General features: G+C 42.6%; 1 protein-coding gene and 1 long non-coding RNA gene across 4 annotated transcripts in view; one reads left to right on the forward strand and one right to left on the reverse strand.

The window, feature by feature from the left end:
• LOC120371161 overlaps nucleotides 1–15,689 on the reverse strand; it is a 108,961-nt gene that overhangs the window by 36,550 nt on the left and 56,722 nt on the right. Inside the window, exons 2-3 of one of the 2 annotated variants that reach the window (XR_005584175.1) lie at nucleotides 13,506–13,612; nucleotides 11,586–11,659 (exon numbers count right to left, since the gene is read on the reverse strand). This is a non-coding gene — a long non-coding RNA (uncharacterized LOC120371161). Of the gene's footprint in view, nucleotides 1–11,585; nucleotides 11,660–13,482; nucleotides 13,613–15,689 lie in introns of both variants that reach the window. The other variant, XR_005584176.1, reaches the window with a different exon arrangement.
• DMBX1 (diencephalon/mesencephalon homeobox 1) overlaps nucleotides 6,379–15,689 on the forward strand; it is a 33,245-nt gene continuing 23,934 nt past the window's right edge. For both annotated transcript variants that reach the window (XM_039486740.1, XM_039486739.1), the window contains exon 1: nucleotides 6,379–6,733. The gene's annotated coding sequence lies outside the window, so the exon portion shown is untranslated. The remainder of the gene's footprint in view (nucleotides 6,734–15,689) is intronic.

Below are 15,689 nucleotides of genomic sequence, written 5' to 3' on the forward strand. Positions count from 1 at the left end.
ATCCTCTTGACTTCAGTTGGGAGCAGGATTGGGCCCACAATTCAATTTATTTTTTTTAAATAATAATAATGCAGGATTTAGCTGAAAACATAAAAATAGCCAAACTTCTGTAATTAAGCAAAAACAGAAAAGCAAGAAAGGGGGGCGGAAATCAAGCTTTCTCCATGTTTCATGACATTCAGCTCACCTTGTGCCGGAGGATCAAAATTATAAAAAGAGGTGACATTGCAATCAAGGTATAAACTTTCTGTAGAGAGGTTCAAGTGGAGAGAGAGCTCTTGTCATGAATAAAAGGAGTTGAGAAGACTCCAAAGATGCGTTAAAAAGAAAGAGAAAGAGGGTGGTCCCTTTAAAGCAGGTACCTAAATCTGATTTGAAAAAAAAAATCTTTAAGATGAAGGCTTTGCTAATAACATGTCCAGAAGATGGCTCCTGGCAAATTGCTTTGTTATTCTTGTCAAAAAAGTCCCTTGGAAGCAGTCAATTTTAAACCATATATCAAAATGATTAATTGCCCTTAAATGAGCAGATGTTGAAGTACCCTTGAATAGAGGCACAGAGGCTAAAGCCTTTTTGGATTGCAAACATAATGTATTCATGGAGTTGGAAAAATATCATTAGGGCTATTAATTAGCTATAAGCACCCAAGGTTTGGTGACTCCAAGGTGTTCACATGAAAAAAAAAGCAAAAAAGCTTAAGGGAGAACTGGTTGGCTGGAATAAGGTTAGCAGGTGTTTCCCACAGTGCTACATAGTCCAGATTTTAGGAATAGGGCAGAGAAGCCTTGCTCACTTCTGTGGAACTGTGTAGAATCCAGCATCAAGCAGATAATAGGTCCAGAATGCACGTCAAGGACATAGGATTTAGCAGAGGGACAGTACAGGCTCCAAATTACAGTGATTCCCCAAGGGGCTCATTGGTAGGGGGAAATAAATGGACTAAATCCGACCTGGCATGGGGCTTTTATTTTTAAACAATCAGTTCGCATTAAATATTTGGAACACACTAAAGGTGAAGCAAACGTGGCATGAGAGTTGCGGGTGCGTGGCTGTATTGGGGAGCCATTTTTTTGTTTTAAGAGGTGTTGTGTGTTCCCTCTCTCCAAATTAGGAACTTTTATGGACCCTGGCAAAATATAAATTCTCTCCCCCTCCACTAATCTTGGACTTTCCTCCAAGCCTCCAACAGCAAAAGAAGAAATACAGCAGCTACGGCTTGAGACATTTTAGTAACAGAAAATCCTTAAAAGTGAGCCTGTTTAGGTCTCTTTCAAATACTGCATGGAATATATTTTCAATGAATTCGGGGGGGGGGAGGAGGAAGGAGGCAGAGGGAAAAAAACTTTTTTAAATCTGTTTAAGTTTATAAACAAGATTAAAGAAACAATGTCAAGGGTCTTATGGAAATGGTGATAGTGCCCCTTTAAATAACAGCAAGTGGAGATTTTCTATATCACTGTGCAGTTTAAATCTTTCTTGATGGACTGGACATTAGTCCTCCTTAAATCCTTCAGAAAGCTGCTTTAAGGAAAAAGGCTGAGAGGAATTTCTTCTCGCTTTAATTGCTTAAGAAACGGTTCCCACAATGAGCTGTGGCCTAGATTTGCTTCTCATTTAAGTTCTGATTTTTAAAAGTTCACAAGTTAATCCCCTTTCAGTCTCACACGAATGCAGTTGGCATAGAGGACAAAGTACTGGACAATGTCTGGAACGTTTCAAACCAAAAAAAGATGCCCCATACCGAAAAACAAAACAAAACCAAAAGAAGTGGCCTTGATTTGGTTAAGTAGCTATTTTAAGACCTTGTTACCATTATAATTCGAGGTGACTATAAATCATTTTGAACTGTAACTGCCATAGATGCAGGGAGAGAGAGCTTGCAGTTGTTTGCAGGTTTCTGCAGAGTCCATATTCCAAGGGGTTAGACAAAAAAAATAACTTTGGCAATCTACAAATTAATTTCTGTATATATTTAGAACCTCTTGCTCTCCTGATTAGGATGCAAATAATTTACCAAAACTAAGAGAGAGAAAGAGTTACTTGTGTGTGTTTAATGCAGGAACTGTTTAAAGCTTGAACAACTTGGGGTGCTTTTTTCCAGATGATGCTGAACCAGTAACACAAAATAATTTTCTCTTCAACATACGATTTTTATATTTGCTGGACTAAAAAAAAAACCACCATCAAGAAATAGGGAATTTATGTCAAAATTAACGTACAAATAAAATGGGAGAAAAGCACATAAATGTCCTCCAACCTCATGCAGTGCTTATTCCACTGAAACTTTAAATGTAGAAGTTTTAAAATGAAAAGACTCAGTTGTATTTAACTTCTAGCTATTCAGGTGGATGTGGATTAATATTTACACACACACACAACCCCCTCTCCCCCCAAGGTCTGTAATCACTTAGCAAAGATGTAAGGAATAGTCTTGAAAGGTGAGGATTTTTTAATTACTAGACCCAGTTAACCAAAATATTCCAGTTAATATTAATAAAATATTATTTCTAACTGGTGAATGAATAGATTTTTTTTCTCTTTTAAGCATAAGATCAATAGCGTTTGGAGTGTGTGTGTGTGTGTATAGATAGATAGAAAATCACTTTGGGTTGCAGATGAAAACACTGTAAATGAACATTTGCAATATTTGCTCCACTCTCTATTTTTTTTAACAATGCTTGAAACATAGATGTATATTTTTTTCCCCGAGAAAAACAAAAATTCTGTCGCATGAACTTTAAACTGCAACTTTTTAGAGCAACTTATTTCCCCTGGGTAAATAAAAGGGGAGGGAAGAATCGACAGGGAAAAAATGTTTTACCGAGTGTTCCAACAAAATTAAATCATTTTTCAAAACGAAAAGCAAGTATTTCTGACGTGTTCTTCTTTCTTGTATAAATCGCGTCCCTAGCGATCTACAATCTACCAGTGTTTTAGAGGCAAACTGTGTCTATTTTCAGTATAACTCTCTTACAGGTTTACTTGTGTGTTGATATATTGCCCGCATCTATACATTAAAGCGGGGAATAAAGACAATAGATCAGTTGTTAGGACAAAATAGCCGGAAAGAACTATTTAATCAAGTTACTCCTTCCAGTATATGCTAAATATATCGTTCACCTATTTGGCTAAATACACAAAGAATTAAATGGAGCTAGTTAATTGTAAAGGTTGAGTTACAAGCAGAAATCTGTTCATTTGATTTGTGATGTTGCACGTCCTCATTGGGAAGATATTTACTTTTCGGTTACCCTTTTGTCATTTCTTCTGCAAGAAAAAACTTAAAGCCAGCTAAAAATATCCTTTTGTCAGGACCTCAGTTGCTAGGGAGAGAGAATATCGGGGATCATATGCAGGGAGAATTGGGAACTGGGCATTATTATTCTGAGCTGTATGCAACAGTTCTGCCACCACCGATTAAAAACGTATCGTGGGCTCCCCTCCTCACCCTCAATATTCAGTGACTGGAGGAGCAAGGGGATGACACCAAATAAAGGAGAGGAGTAAGTTGTTAACAAACTTCCCAGGCGCTGTTATGCCCAGGAGAGAAGGTGGTTTGGGAAAGAGGAGGAGAACAGTATCTTCCCAACTCCTAGATCCACCTGGCACAACTCCCATTAACTACGGGTCTCTAGATAACCAAAAGTTCCTCCACCCAGGATTTTCCTGGGGCTGGTGTGGAGGAAGGGGGAAAGGGTTATGGCGAGTTTGTGCGTCCTTTTGAAGAAAACGATTGATTGGGGAGTATCATCTCGCTGCGTGCTCCGCCGATGCCATTTCGAGTGCATTTTATGAACTAATTTTAATTCACTTGAGTTTAGAGGAGAGTGTGATTTAAAAACCCGGGAGAATCCTTGGTAGTTTTCACCCTAGAATTTAAAGATCGACTATCTAAACGCTACTTTATTTTTTTTAAGGGTGAGTGGGTATAAGCTTAGTTCCTGAGCTTTATGACACCTTCATCGAACATTAGGGGTGCTAAGCACTTTAAACAAACCCCTCTGTCTCATTTTGTAAACAAATCGGTTTAAAGTGCAGGAGCTGGTGATCATTAATAATAGCAACAAAGACAGAAAAACACCTGTGTTCCGGTTCTCTTTTGCTGGGAAAACCGTTTTCCGGATGCAAAGACTGCGGGGACGCGTTCTAGGGGCCACGTGTAGGAAAGAGTGAAATGGACATGAAATTGATTAGGCTCTTGGATACCCTTCCAAGTGTCCCAGTTTTATTTCGCAATCGGAGTCTGCCTGGCCAGGGAGGAAAATGTAAGAGTCAACGCTATGGGAAGGCGCGGGGGGGTCCTCTACAAAACTGCATGAGAGGCATGCGGACCCTACCCTGTATTCTTTGCACGCGCGCACACCCACCCCACAAGTTGGAAGTCGGGGTGGGAGGCACACGCGAAACTCAACTATCCCACGCACCACCTCGGGCTGAGGTTTGCTTCGCCTTTACTCCCCCGTCATCTCCTGCCCTCTTCCAGCACGGGTTGTATGTGAATATATTTAAATAGGTTTCCCCCCCCCTCCTTCTGGGACATTCACTCGCTTTCCCCAACCCTCGGCAAAAAATGACCCCTTGGGTATTCTGCGGCCCTGCACATACAAACACTTTCAGATTCGCCCCCTCCCTCCTCTTTTGGGGCAGAATGTATACAAAATATGCAAACTTTAAATTAAAAGGTACTTCCCTCCCCCCCACACACCCCTTCTTTCTTGTTCCCTTAATTCCCTTGCCTAAACGGTTTTGCTCTGGGAGAAAAAAATCTTTTCTATAGGAGGGAGAGGGGGGGAAAACCCTTCAAGAAGAGAAGGGTATTATTGTTTTAATCCTCTTACCCGCAGTCATTTTAAAACAGGGTGTTTTGGAGCCTGAAATGGCGTCTTGTCTCCTCAATCCCATCCTAAATCCTTCTGGGCTGGGAGAGAATCTAAAGGCAAGTACCCTAGCATCTATTAGCAATCCCTCTAAAGGCTTTAAACTGCCCTTTGCTGCTGCAAAGGCATGACAAAGCTGAAAAGCAAATAAAACTAACGCTCCAGTTAGTCAACTCGGCCAAATAACTAGCCCCGAGCTGCTTTCAGACTGCAGACAGCCTGGGAGATACCTGCAAAGTTTAAGTACAGGAGTATTCAGGGGGGGGAAATGGGAGTAAAAAGCATGAGGAGAAAATATGAATATTCATTCCCTTCACATCCAGGCACTTAGCCTCTCCTGTTTCATTTATTTTTCCTCCCTCTTGTTCCTGTCTTTGGACTGATGATTTGTGAAAACCAAATCTCTCGCAGTCTGGTTGTGGCTTCTTTCCCTTAAGCAGGGAGCTGTACTGAAGTGGTCTGCAATTCACCACACATTCCCTCATCCTTACCTGGCTTGCAGTGTGCTCCTGGGAGGTCTTCCCACAATAGGGGAAGGAGCTTCGTTCATTTCCTCCCGGGTCCTCTTTGTTTTCTTTTGCAAGAGAGAATGTTTTCAAACAACTAAACATCGACAATGTTTCTAATAGACCCAGAGTAACCTCGATATATACAAATCTACATCACCTCAAACTTCCTTGGGTTGGGGCTGCAGGGTTCCCCACTCGGGCAAAGGACAACTGAAAGTTGCACTGGTACATGGCGCGGTACTTTTAAACTATCAGCGATTCACCTTGCTCCTGCTGCTCCCGCTTGGACACAGATCAGTGGGAAGCTGCGGGTGAGGACAGAATCGGGCCCGTGGTACAACACAAACATATTTACACTGGGTCGGCCTGGCTTTTTTTTTCAGCATAGACCGGGCCAGTCAATGTCTTTGCGGTGTGGGGAATAAGACAGATGTAGTCACTGAAATTTAGAAGTTTGGTTTCCACTGAGATCCCGTGAGGAAAGACACCAAACCGGCCCTTTTATTGTTTCTGAGGGTAGGGTGACCAGACAGCAAATGTGAAAAACCGGGACAGTGGGTGGGAGGATAACAGGAGGCTATATAAGAAAAAGACCCAAAAATCGGGACTGTCCCTATAACATCAGGACATCTGGTCACCCTATCCGAGGGCATTATGAGGGTTTAGATTTTCCCCATAAAGCAGGAGTCTACCTTAGAGTCCTCCTGATGCCTAATCTCAGCCAAAGGGGGGGAGGGTGTTTGTGTAGGGATGTTTATAAATATGTACTCACCTTTCCCACCCCAAATGAAATCTATGCCCCAGATTCATCGCATCCAGCTCTCAGTCCCTATAGCCAGGATAGAACCGTCTCCCCTCCTCCCACGACTGGCTTCCCATGATCTCCCAGTGATTTAATTAGGCGTTTACACCTGACTAGACTTGGAGTAAATGACTGGTAAGAAGTCTTATTAAAAAAAACCAAACGGAGTGGGGGGGGGGGGAGAGAGCAGAGAGAAATGTAGCAGCAAGCCCTGGTTTGATTGACAGGGTGGAGGACCATTGAAAATCTTGCAGGGTAGCTGCTAGGTTTGTGTGAAGCTCCTTTTAAAAATCCTTCCTCAATCCTCTCCCCCCAGTAGATGGCAGCTTCGCTGGACCCTGAGACAACTTGGGAACAAGGCAGGAGAGCAGAGGGAAGGGGGAGGCAGGGACGGCAAAGTGCTCCGACTCCTGCTCTGAAGTCAGCACTCCGCCGTCTCAACCCCTTTCGCTCCGAATCCGGTTTCTGGCTACACTCCGGAGTGAGACTTTACACCCGCCGCGTGACCGTTTCCACCGAAGAGCTCCTAGGACAAGATTCGAAAGGTAAGACGCTTTCCGATCTCCTTCGAGAAAATTCACGTTAGCAGTAGGCTTCCCCTCACCTAGCACGCCTAGTTTGGCCGCTATAGGCGATCAATAAGCGCAGAAAGTTTTGTCTGGGGCGAAGCACTTTGCAAAAGGCTTAAGGGGCGTTACAGAGCTGCTTCTTCCTAGTCACATAAAGTTTTAGGGCACGTTTTAAGTGCAGAGGGTTTTTTGTCTCCTTGTAGACACTTCAACCCCCGCCGGGTGTAGTTGATGCCCTAACGAATCCTTTGAAGGAAACAAATGAAATGTAGATGTGTGACAGGGGAAACAGGGAAAAACACTCTCTCAACTCGAGTTCCATCAGAATCCCGTGCCATATGGTTGCCGGTTGTAGTGGACGCTCTTAACTCCTCTCCTTTGAAAGAGTTTTACTCTGGTTTTGCTTCATTTGGAATATATTAGTTTACTCCAAAATAAGGTTGTGGGTTGTTTTGGTTTTTTTTTTTAATTTCTTGCAGTTTTTAAAATGTAACTTTCAGCAGATGGCTACGTGAATAAAATTCAGGCCCACTGATTCGTTGAGCTAAAGGGTAGGTTATACCGCATGTAAGAAAGCAGGTCTGGACAGACGTGTATTTTAATGCTTCATTTCCAATCTCCGAACTTCTGTCAACCTTGTTCTGGCAGCTCCCGCTTGAGCGCCCCAGAGACGCAATTAGAAAAGGGGAAGAGGTTGGTTTAGGTTTGGGCTTGGCTGTGTAAACACACTTTTCTTTTACCGCTCGCTTCCTTTTTCGAGTCTCTCTTTCCTCTTTCTCAGGTTTTCTTTTTTGCCAAAGGGCACACATAGCTAACAATGCATCTCTTCATTTGTGGGAATCAAAGTAGGAGACTGTAAATTTCACGCCATTTACATAATGATGTTTAATAAGCCAAACAGCCTGGTGAGCTAGAGCGAGAGAGAGAGAGAGCGAGCCGGAGGCAAAAATCAGACCGATTCTGGGAAGAGACAAAAGCCCCTTGCACAAGAAAAGGGGCTGACACCACTGTCACTAACGTTCAGCAGTGGTTGGGACAGGTCTCTTCTGCCAGGCGGGCATCCGAATGGGAGTGAAAATTCGGATTGTGCGTCTGGCATTAGAGTATAAACCGAAACGGAGCCCAGACTTCCGATCAGTTTGAACACCGAATTCCCCCCCCCCCCCCGTGCCTTTTAAATATCACTGAGCTTATAGTGAGACCCGAAGGGAAAGAACTGCTCTCTCGCTCCCTGTTTTCTAACGCAGAACTAGAGCTGGGAGGGTAAAGGCAGGACTCCGAGAAGCCCCCACTTAGGAAGTGTATAAACTCGGGACGTGCGTTGTCAGGCGCAGTTGATAAATGAAGGGCTCTGCAGTCGAAACCTATTTGCACCTCCATTATCCGGCGAACCAAATGGGGATCCGCATGCATATTTTACCGCAAAAGATCTCATACATCTCAGCCAAAGTCTTCCCTCGGGCCATGGCATAACAGATAGGGGAGGGAGGGAGAAAGAGGAAGGCAGAGGGACAGGCATCCATTCATCGCCACTTCTTAGGCAGGGAAGTAAATGTTTAGCCAAGTACCTTCTGTCTAGGCAATCGGCCATTTACACCCTCCCATTCATCAGCACCACACATGTGCTTAATGCAGATACGTGGTGTGTGTGTGAGAGAGACACGTCTCTCCCCTTACACAGAGCATCGTCACACGCGTGTGATTACAAGACACGTTACAGCACCTGCAAACGTGAGCATCAAAAGTAACCGTGTCAATTTCCTTAACCACCAAACTCGACCAGACAGTGGGGTCCTCAGGCTCTGTGGAGCGGGGGTGGGAGGATGGGGCACAGAAGGGACGATGCAGTAGGTAACACACACGCCTCTCCTTTTTCTAATGAGCTCTCCGGATACAAATCCTGTTCTCCGTGCCCTTGTCCTGAACGGGAAGCTGCTTGTGGAGGCGAGCAGCCTCTCGAAAACTTTCGCTCGCTTCAGAAACAGACACAAGTCGGAATCTGCTGTGCCTCTGAAGGGCCGCCTGCACGCAGGCCTGCCGCTGACAGCTGCTTTAAGTGAGAATAGTTGGAATCAAGGGCTTTCCCTCTTAAGTGATATAACTATTAATCGAAGTGAAACGATTATGAATCAATAGAGCGACCAAGCCGGTCTGGCTGTCTGTTGCCTGGGAACTTCGCGGCCCCGCGCAGAAAAGGTCCCGGGTTCTGTTTTTAATTCGAAATTTGAACGACTTAAAAAAAATTAGCTTAAAGCGAACAATTTTGCAGCCTCCCTCTGACGCACCCAGATCAGGTGGGAAAACAATATAAATCCCCCACGTAGGGTATTATAACTCTTCAAAACGAGGCGAAGTCCAATGCGTTTGCTGTTTTTGTGTAAACACGTTATGTTGGTATTTCTGATGGAAAGGAATCCTCTTCCACGAGGAAAAGCCTCTCCTTATCAACATATTCCGATCTTAGAGCGATGGGGTCATTATTCCAGCTAAACATTTTGGGGCGCTTTTTGCCTTTTGGACAGTCCAGCCGAAAATATCCCATCTGTGTTTAGACACAAACACCCAGCAGCTTGAACGGACTTAAGCTTTCTCCAGCTACCCCTCTTTTCATCTATCATTCTGTACGCGTTTCTGTTGAGAGCGATTTGGATGTAAGACAAAATCTGTGTGTGTATAAAATGATCGGAAGTGTATGTGAAATAGATCTACACACACTTATATGGAATATCATTTAAAAACTATTTCACTTAAGTCTCATAGATTCACTTTTTTTCCCTTAACATGAAACAGGAGACTTTATTTTTACCGTTTTAAATTATTCAGCTCTTCCTGGGTGTAATTAATATTCACTTTTAATTCTCTAGAGTCATTATATCTCTGTGTAGTTTAGTTCAGTTAAGAAACTATATAGATAATATTTAAAACAAAAGCCCCCCCCAAAAAAAAAAGTTCCCAGGCCATCACCCCGGGTGAGGTGAACTTCTGACACTGTTGATAACTTTTAAAAAAAACATCTTGGGAGAAGGAGAAAGCGGAACGTGGACTGAACTGCGAATGGTATCTTCATTTAAACTCAGCAGACTGTTTGAGCTAAATGCATTTCCCCCATCAGCATCTCAATTTCATTTTAGGGAATGCAAATCTGGGCAGAAAAACTTTTTCCTTGTTTCACTAAATTCAGGACAAAGTGTGTGGTGACTGGAGGGTGGGAAAAAGATAATTACGTGACAGTTTGAGGGTTAGCGCTCAAAGTTTTATTCTAATCTGATTACACCTCTGAAGTGGAAACACCATTTTGCCTACCTCTTCAGAACACACACACACAACTGCTGTGATGCAACATTAGGACACGTTCCCGATCTTTGAACTGGTTTCTATTGTTTAATAATAATAATAATTAATAAATCCCCTTCTGTTCCACTTGGTTGGCTCCTCAAGTTTTCCATGTAAATGACAGTAATAAATATCTAATCATGCCCCCCAGCTATAGTCGGTTCTCTGAGCAGCCCTCATTAATGAAACATCAAGTCACGGAAAAGTTTTTTTTTTGGTTCCTGTAAACGATTTTTTGAGACATTGTGGAAACAGTGTTTAGGAAGCCACAAGAGGACAACGAAAACTGCCCAGAATGACAGTGCTGCTAATTTATTTTTAAACCAAAAAATGTGCATTTGGGACATTGCTTCATGGCTAGTTTCTCCTTCTAAATTAGTGGCAGTGTTTGCACACGAATCGTCTTTCTTTTGGCATAGACTGAAAACAGCCTTGATTCATTTAGGGATTTAAAAAAAACCAAGCAAAAACAACCACCCTCTTTTGCGGTTCATCATTACGAATCTTTTAGAAATACCTTCAGAGCAAGCACACTTGTAGCACATACTTAAATGTCTCCCGAACTTTCTTCTTCTTTTTTTTTGAAAGGTTTACAGATAATTGCCAAATATGCTGCTGTCAACCCACTATTTTTATTTTAAAATTCATTATTCCAGGTAAAAAAGACCATTCCCGGAAATTAAAGGTAAGGAAGAGCTATGATGCATTGCGAAGTCTATTTTCTTTTGCAAAAGAGAAAAGCAAAGAATTAAACGGAGAGTAGACAAAATAAATGGAGCCTAGACAAAACAGAGCAGGACAAATACAGAAGAGACAGAAAATATAACCCCCCTTTGCTTAAAGAACAAACAAACCAGCTTGACTCTGCACACGAGCAGAACTGCGCTTTTAAAAAGCATTTGAAACCGATCTCTTAAAACGGGAGTGTCTCGAAGGGGTTTCTCCACAGAGAAGTGGCATGTGCCCATCAAAAGCACCGTTCCCAAACAATTAATAGGGCCGTAAAGAGCTTTTAATGCTGATGAGGAGGAGGAAAAGGCTAAAATTAAACCATGAGAGTTGGATTTGTTCTCCTCACGCTAAACAAATGGAGTGATTACATTCTTTCCAAACGCATCAGTCACACTACATTAAGAAGCAGAGAGCTAATTATCCCAATTAGGAGGCTGATTTATAATTAATGGCTTGGACCAAGTGATAATTGGATGTTAATGGATAACAGTTTTGTCTGGAAGTAGCCTCTAGCTTCCCCTAAGGCAAGGGTTGAGGGTGGTTTTTTTTCTTTTCCCCCATTCTCTCTTTCCTCCTCCTTCTGCTGGCAGCACAAAGCAAATGAGGAAATAAATCTGTTATTAGCTGATTCAGTGAGATCAATCATCATGGAAAGGGCTTGGGGGAATTGCTTGCAAGGCGGGTTTCTGGTTTGAGAGCCAGAAGAAGTAGAATAAATATCAAGCAAAACTGCAAGAACAAACCTTCCAAGTCACTTGCCTACCTGGGATCCTCCTTAGCTTTGGGTGAAGTCATTTCAGGCGGACAGCCCAAGTCAACAGCAAATAGCCCCAGATCCTGTACGCAGAACAGATGGCTATTGGCACAATCCCTTGCAGGTTAGTTGGCTGTAATCTGACTCCTTATCACTAGAAATACTGCAATGGATTGTCAAAGGTGTTCCACTTCTGATTTCACCTCCCCAAATTGCTCTTGAATTTAAAAAAATCCTTCCCTGAGGTTATTTTTAGTGTCACTCCCTCCAGATTTTAAATTGTGCCACCATTACACTCCAAATCCTATGATTCCAGGTAATGGAAGAAATGGGCAGTTTAAATGCCCAGGGCCTGAGTCTGATCTTACTTTCACCTTTTTTGCACTACATTGATTTTAGTGGTGATTTAACTGATTTTGAGTCCTTGTTTGGGACAGCAGGTAAGCAGGCATCCTTAAATCCTCTTGAAACCATTCCCCAGCCTGGAGCATGCAGTCAATGGGACTAAAGCACATGCTTAATGTTAAGCATGCGCTTAAGTGCTGTATGAATGCTGGACAGTTTGCCTGCATCAGCACCTCTACTGGTATGATACCAGAATCTGGTAGCAGCTTCCTAACTTGTAATGATAACCAAACTTTCAGGAGAACCATTTTTTCATTTCCGCCTGATCTATGCAGTTCTAGGGGCAGATTCTGCTTCCATTTATGCCAGTGCACCCAGTGGAGTCACTCTAAATTTATTCCAATGTAACATGAACACAGAATCTGGCTTCATGCCTCCACTGCAAGCAGAGTTCAAATGAAAGGTGTCTTCTATCAACCTCAACTCAAAAAAGATGCATTAGAATGGGGAAAAGGTGCAGAAAAGGTCAGCAAAAATGTTTAGAGGAGAAGGAACAGCTTCTGTCTGTGGCGAGATGGAAAAAGACTGGTCAGCTTAGAAAAGAGACCGATGGGTAAGGGGGGATATGGCAGAAGTCTATAAAATCATGACTGGTGTGAAGAAAGTGAATAGAGAAGTGTTATTTACACCTTCACATGACATAAGAACCAGGGGTCACCCAATGAAATTACTAGGTTGCAGGTTTAAAACTAACAAAAGGAAGCACGTCTTCACATAACACACAGTCAACCTCTGGAACTCATTGCCAGGGGATTTTGTGAAGGCCAAAAGTCTAACTGGGTTCCAAAAAAAAAACTAGATAAATTCATAGAGGATAGGTCCATCAATGGCTGTTAGCCAAGATGGTCAGGGGTGCAACCCCATGCTCTGGGTGTCCCTAAACCTCCAACTGCCAGAAACTGGAACTGGACAATAGGGGATGGATCACTTGATAGTTGCTTTGTTGTGTTCATTCCCTCTGAAGCACCTGGCACCAGCCATTGTTGGAAGACAGGATACTGGGCTAGATGGACCATTGGTCTGATCCAGTATGGCCATTCTTGTGTTCTTATTTCCACTTAACTGCACTCACAGCCCTGATCTAAATGAAGGTCACTGTTGTGACAAAAGTACTTGAGGCATTGGGGGTGTGATTGTCCTTACATTAGCTTTCTACCCGTGTCACTTGATTGATTTCAATGGAGTTACTCTTGATTCCTCCTTGTGTGAAAGAAGGATCAGGGCTCTGCATCTCTCTGACCTTCAGGACGCATCTCAAAACTCCTTTTCCCTCCCTGCCCCCAAGGCATTTAAATAACTGGAAATGTAAGGGTGGAAAAACTGTGGGAGGGGGTGAATTTGAGTTTCAAGTCACCTTACTGATTGGGGGGGGGCAGGTTTGATTTGTGCTGGTCTTTTTACACGGTCACAGATGCCTGAAGTATATGCAGAGTGGCTCTTTCCAGCCTATCTGACCACTCTAAATAAATCTTCAAGTGTCCCAATGAGAAGCTCTCCTTACCATTCTGGAGAGTCAACTGGTACCTGCTATAGTGCTCTGACGAATCTTTCCACAGTCGGCAGGAAGCCGGAGCTTTGTCCATTTCACATGGCAGCATGCATCTCTCTTTTCTGGGCATCAGCCCCGCTATCTGTGTCATAAAGGAACAGAACCAAATGTTAGAAGAGGTTCCCCCTCCCCCACTTCAGGTCCAGAGAAAGAGACAATGGCAGGATGGGCCAGGCAAGTTTTGCACAGCATTTGGTTTTGTAGCCGTCGGATGATTGCAATGGATTTTGTTCCCGAAACCAGCAATCTCTCTCCTAAACACCAAATGCACCATAGCAAAGAGGGTGAACTAGCTCAAGAGACACCAGACCTGAATGGGGACCTCTCTCACTTTCAGCTTCGTCTTTTGGGTCGAGATCAGAGAGATCAAAGCTAAAACAAGCTACAAAAAAAAAAAAAATGTAACCACATGAATAGTATTAGGCCAAACTTTTCAAATCTGGTTGTGTGAAATCTGGTTGCGTGAACTCCTAAATCCTTATTTAGGCTCCTAAATAAAGGTAGCTCAATTTTTCAAAAGGTGGTAGGTGCCTGCAGCTTCCATTGATTTCAACAGGATTCTGAGACAGTGCGGACTTCTTTAAAATGAAGACACCTATTTAGGTGCCTACTTAGGTGAATACTCACTGATTAGTTCAGGAGTCTATATTTTGTTCATTTTATTTTAAATGATGGACTTAGATGTCAAAAAAAAATCATAGTGAGTGAAATGAGAATAGTCACAGCGACATCATTAAATACTTTAAAAACAAAATCACGAGAGACCTGGTTGTACAGAAAATGCAGATAAAAATTAAGAGACTGAAATTAGCCAAAATGTTTTTCATTGTTATATAGCAGCTGCTAAGGCTGACCTACTTTTCTGAGAGACCCACTTGATTCCGATATTGTGAAGCTACAGAGGAGAAAAGAACCGTTCCTCTTTGTGAGTTTCTATAAAAAGAGAACAATGAGGGATCTAAAAAACTAATTCAAGAAGTGCAATGCTGCCATTTTTTTAAGCAGTTACCTATCTATTACACGAATTTAACTATTGGGTTTATTCTGAGTTAATCCAAACTCTTATTTTTACTGTGGGCCTGATCCAAAGTGCACTGAAATCAATGGGAATCTTTCCATTGACCTCAGTGTGTGTTGGATCTGGCTTTGCAAAACCACTATCGCAGATTGTACAGCAATGCTTCTTCCATAAGACTTGGTGTCATGAGTTACAGGTATGGAGAAGAATATGGCAGGTAACATCACTTTGTTCTTTTACTTAGTTTTAATCTCTTAGTATTTGGAGGGTGCATACAGGAATCCTTTAGGATGTTCTAAAAGACACTACGAAATACAAGGTAGAATAATGGGATGGGGTGGGAGCGGAGAGGGGATAAGATCCTAACAGATTAGTCTATTGGGCCCTGGAATAGCCTCCCAAAGGGAGTGATGTAAAAACCCCATTGTTTTAAGTCTTTTAAAATTAAATTGTACAAAACTCGGGAAGCAGCCATGCTGCAGTGATAAGGATGGGTCTCATGGGTTTATTCTATCTCCAGTTTCGGTGGTGCTAAAGTGAACAGGGTAAACGTGTGTCTGTTAAGGAGAAAGCAGCATGGTGCATCTCCTTGTAAGACATGAATGATGCAGGGCTGTCATGCCTGGTATACATTACTTCCTACATTTTAAATTGCCTGTTGATGGGTAGAATTTACCCACCTATGCTAGATTCTTATATTGCATTCATCACAGTATCTGAGTGCTTAGAGGAATGGGAAGCATTAGATGAAGCTACAGTTATCTCCATCTGCTCTATTTCCATGTTGCTATTATTTAAAGTATTGATCCCATAATTAAGGTCACACAAACAACCACAATATTTTTTCCCCCTCCTGAACTAGTCATTGAATATTCACTGCAGCAGCAAGGGTTTAAAGATTATATTCCATGGGCAAGAGGGAAACTAGCATTAATCCAATGCCAAGATTGTGAAATCAAGCAGTGAAAGGTCAGGGAAGAAGTTCCATACAAAAGCTTCTCCTCCTGGGACATTACAATGTCCTGGAGTTGTAAGCGTTGTTGGACAGTCCTAGAAATGTAGGGTTGAAAGAGACCTCAAGAGGTAATTTTGCCCATCTCTGCCCTGATTATACCTAGACCCCCCCCCAACAGGTGTTTGT

Source organism: Mauremys reevesii, linkage group 8, assembly GCF_016161935.1.
Source record: "Mauremys reevesii isolate NIE-2019 linkage group 8, ASM1616193v1, whole genome shotgun sequence".
NCBI classification, from domain to species: domain Eukaryota; kingdom Metazoa; phylum Chordata; order Testudines; family Geoemydidae; genus Mauremys; species Mauremys reevesii.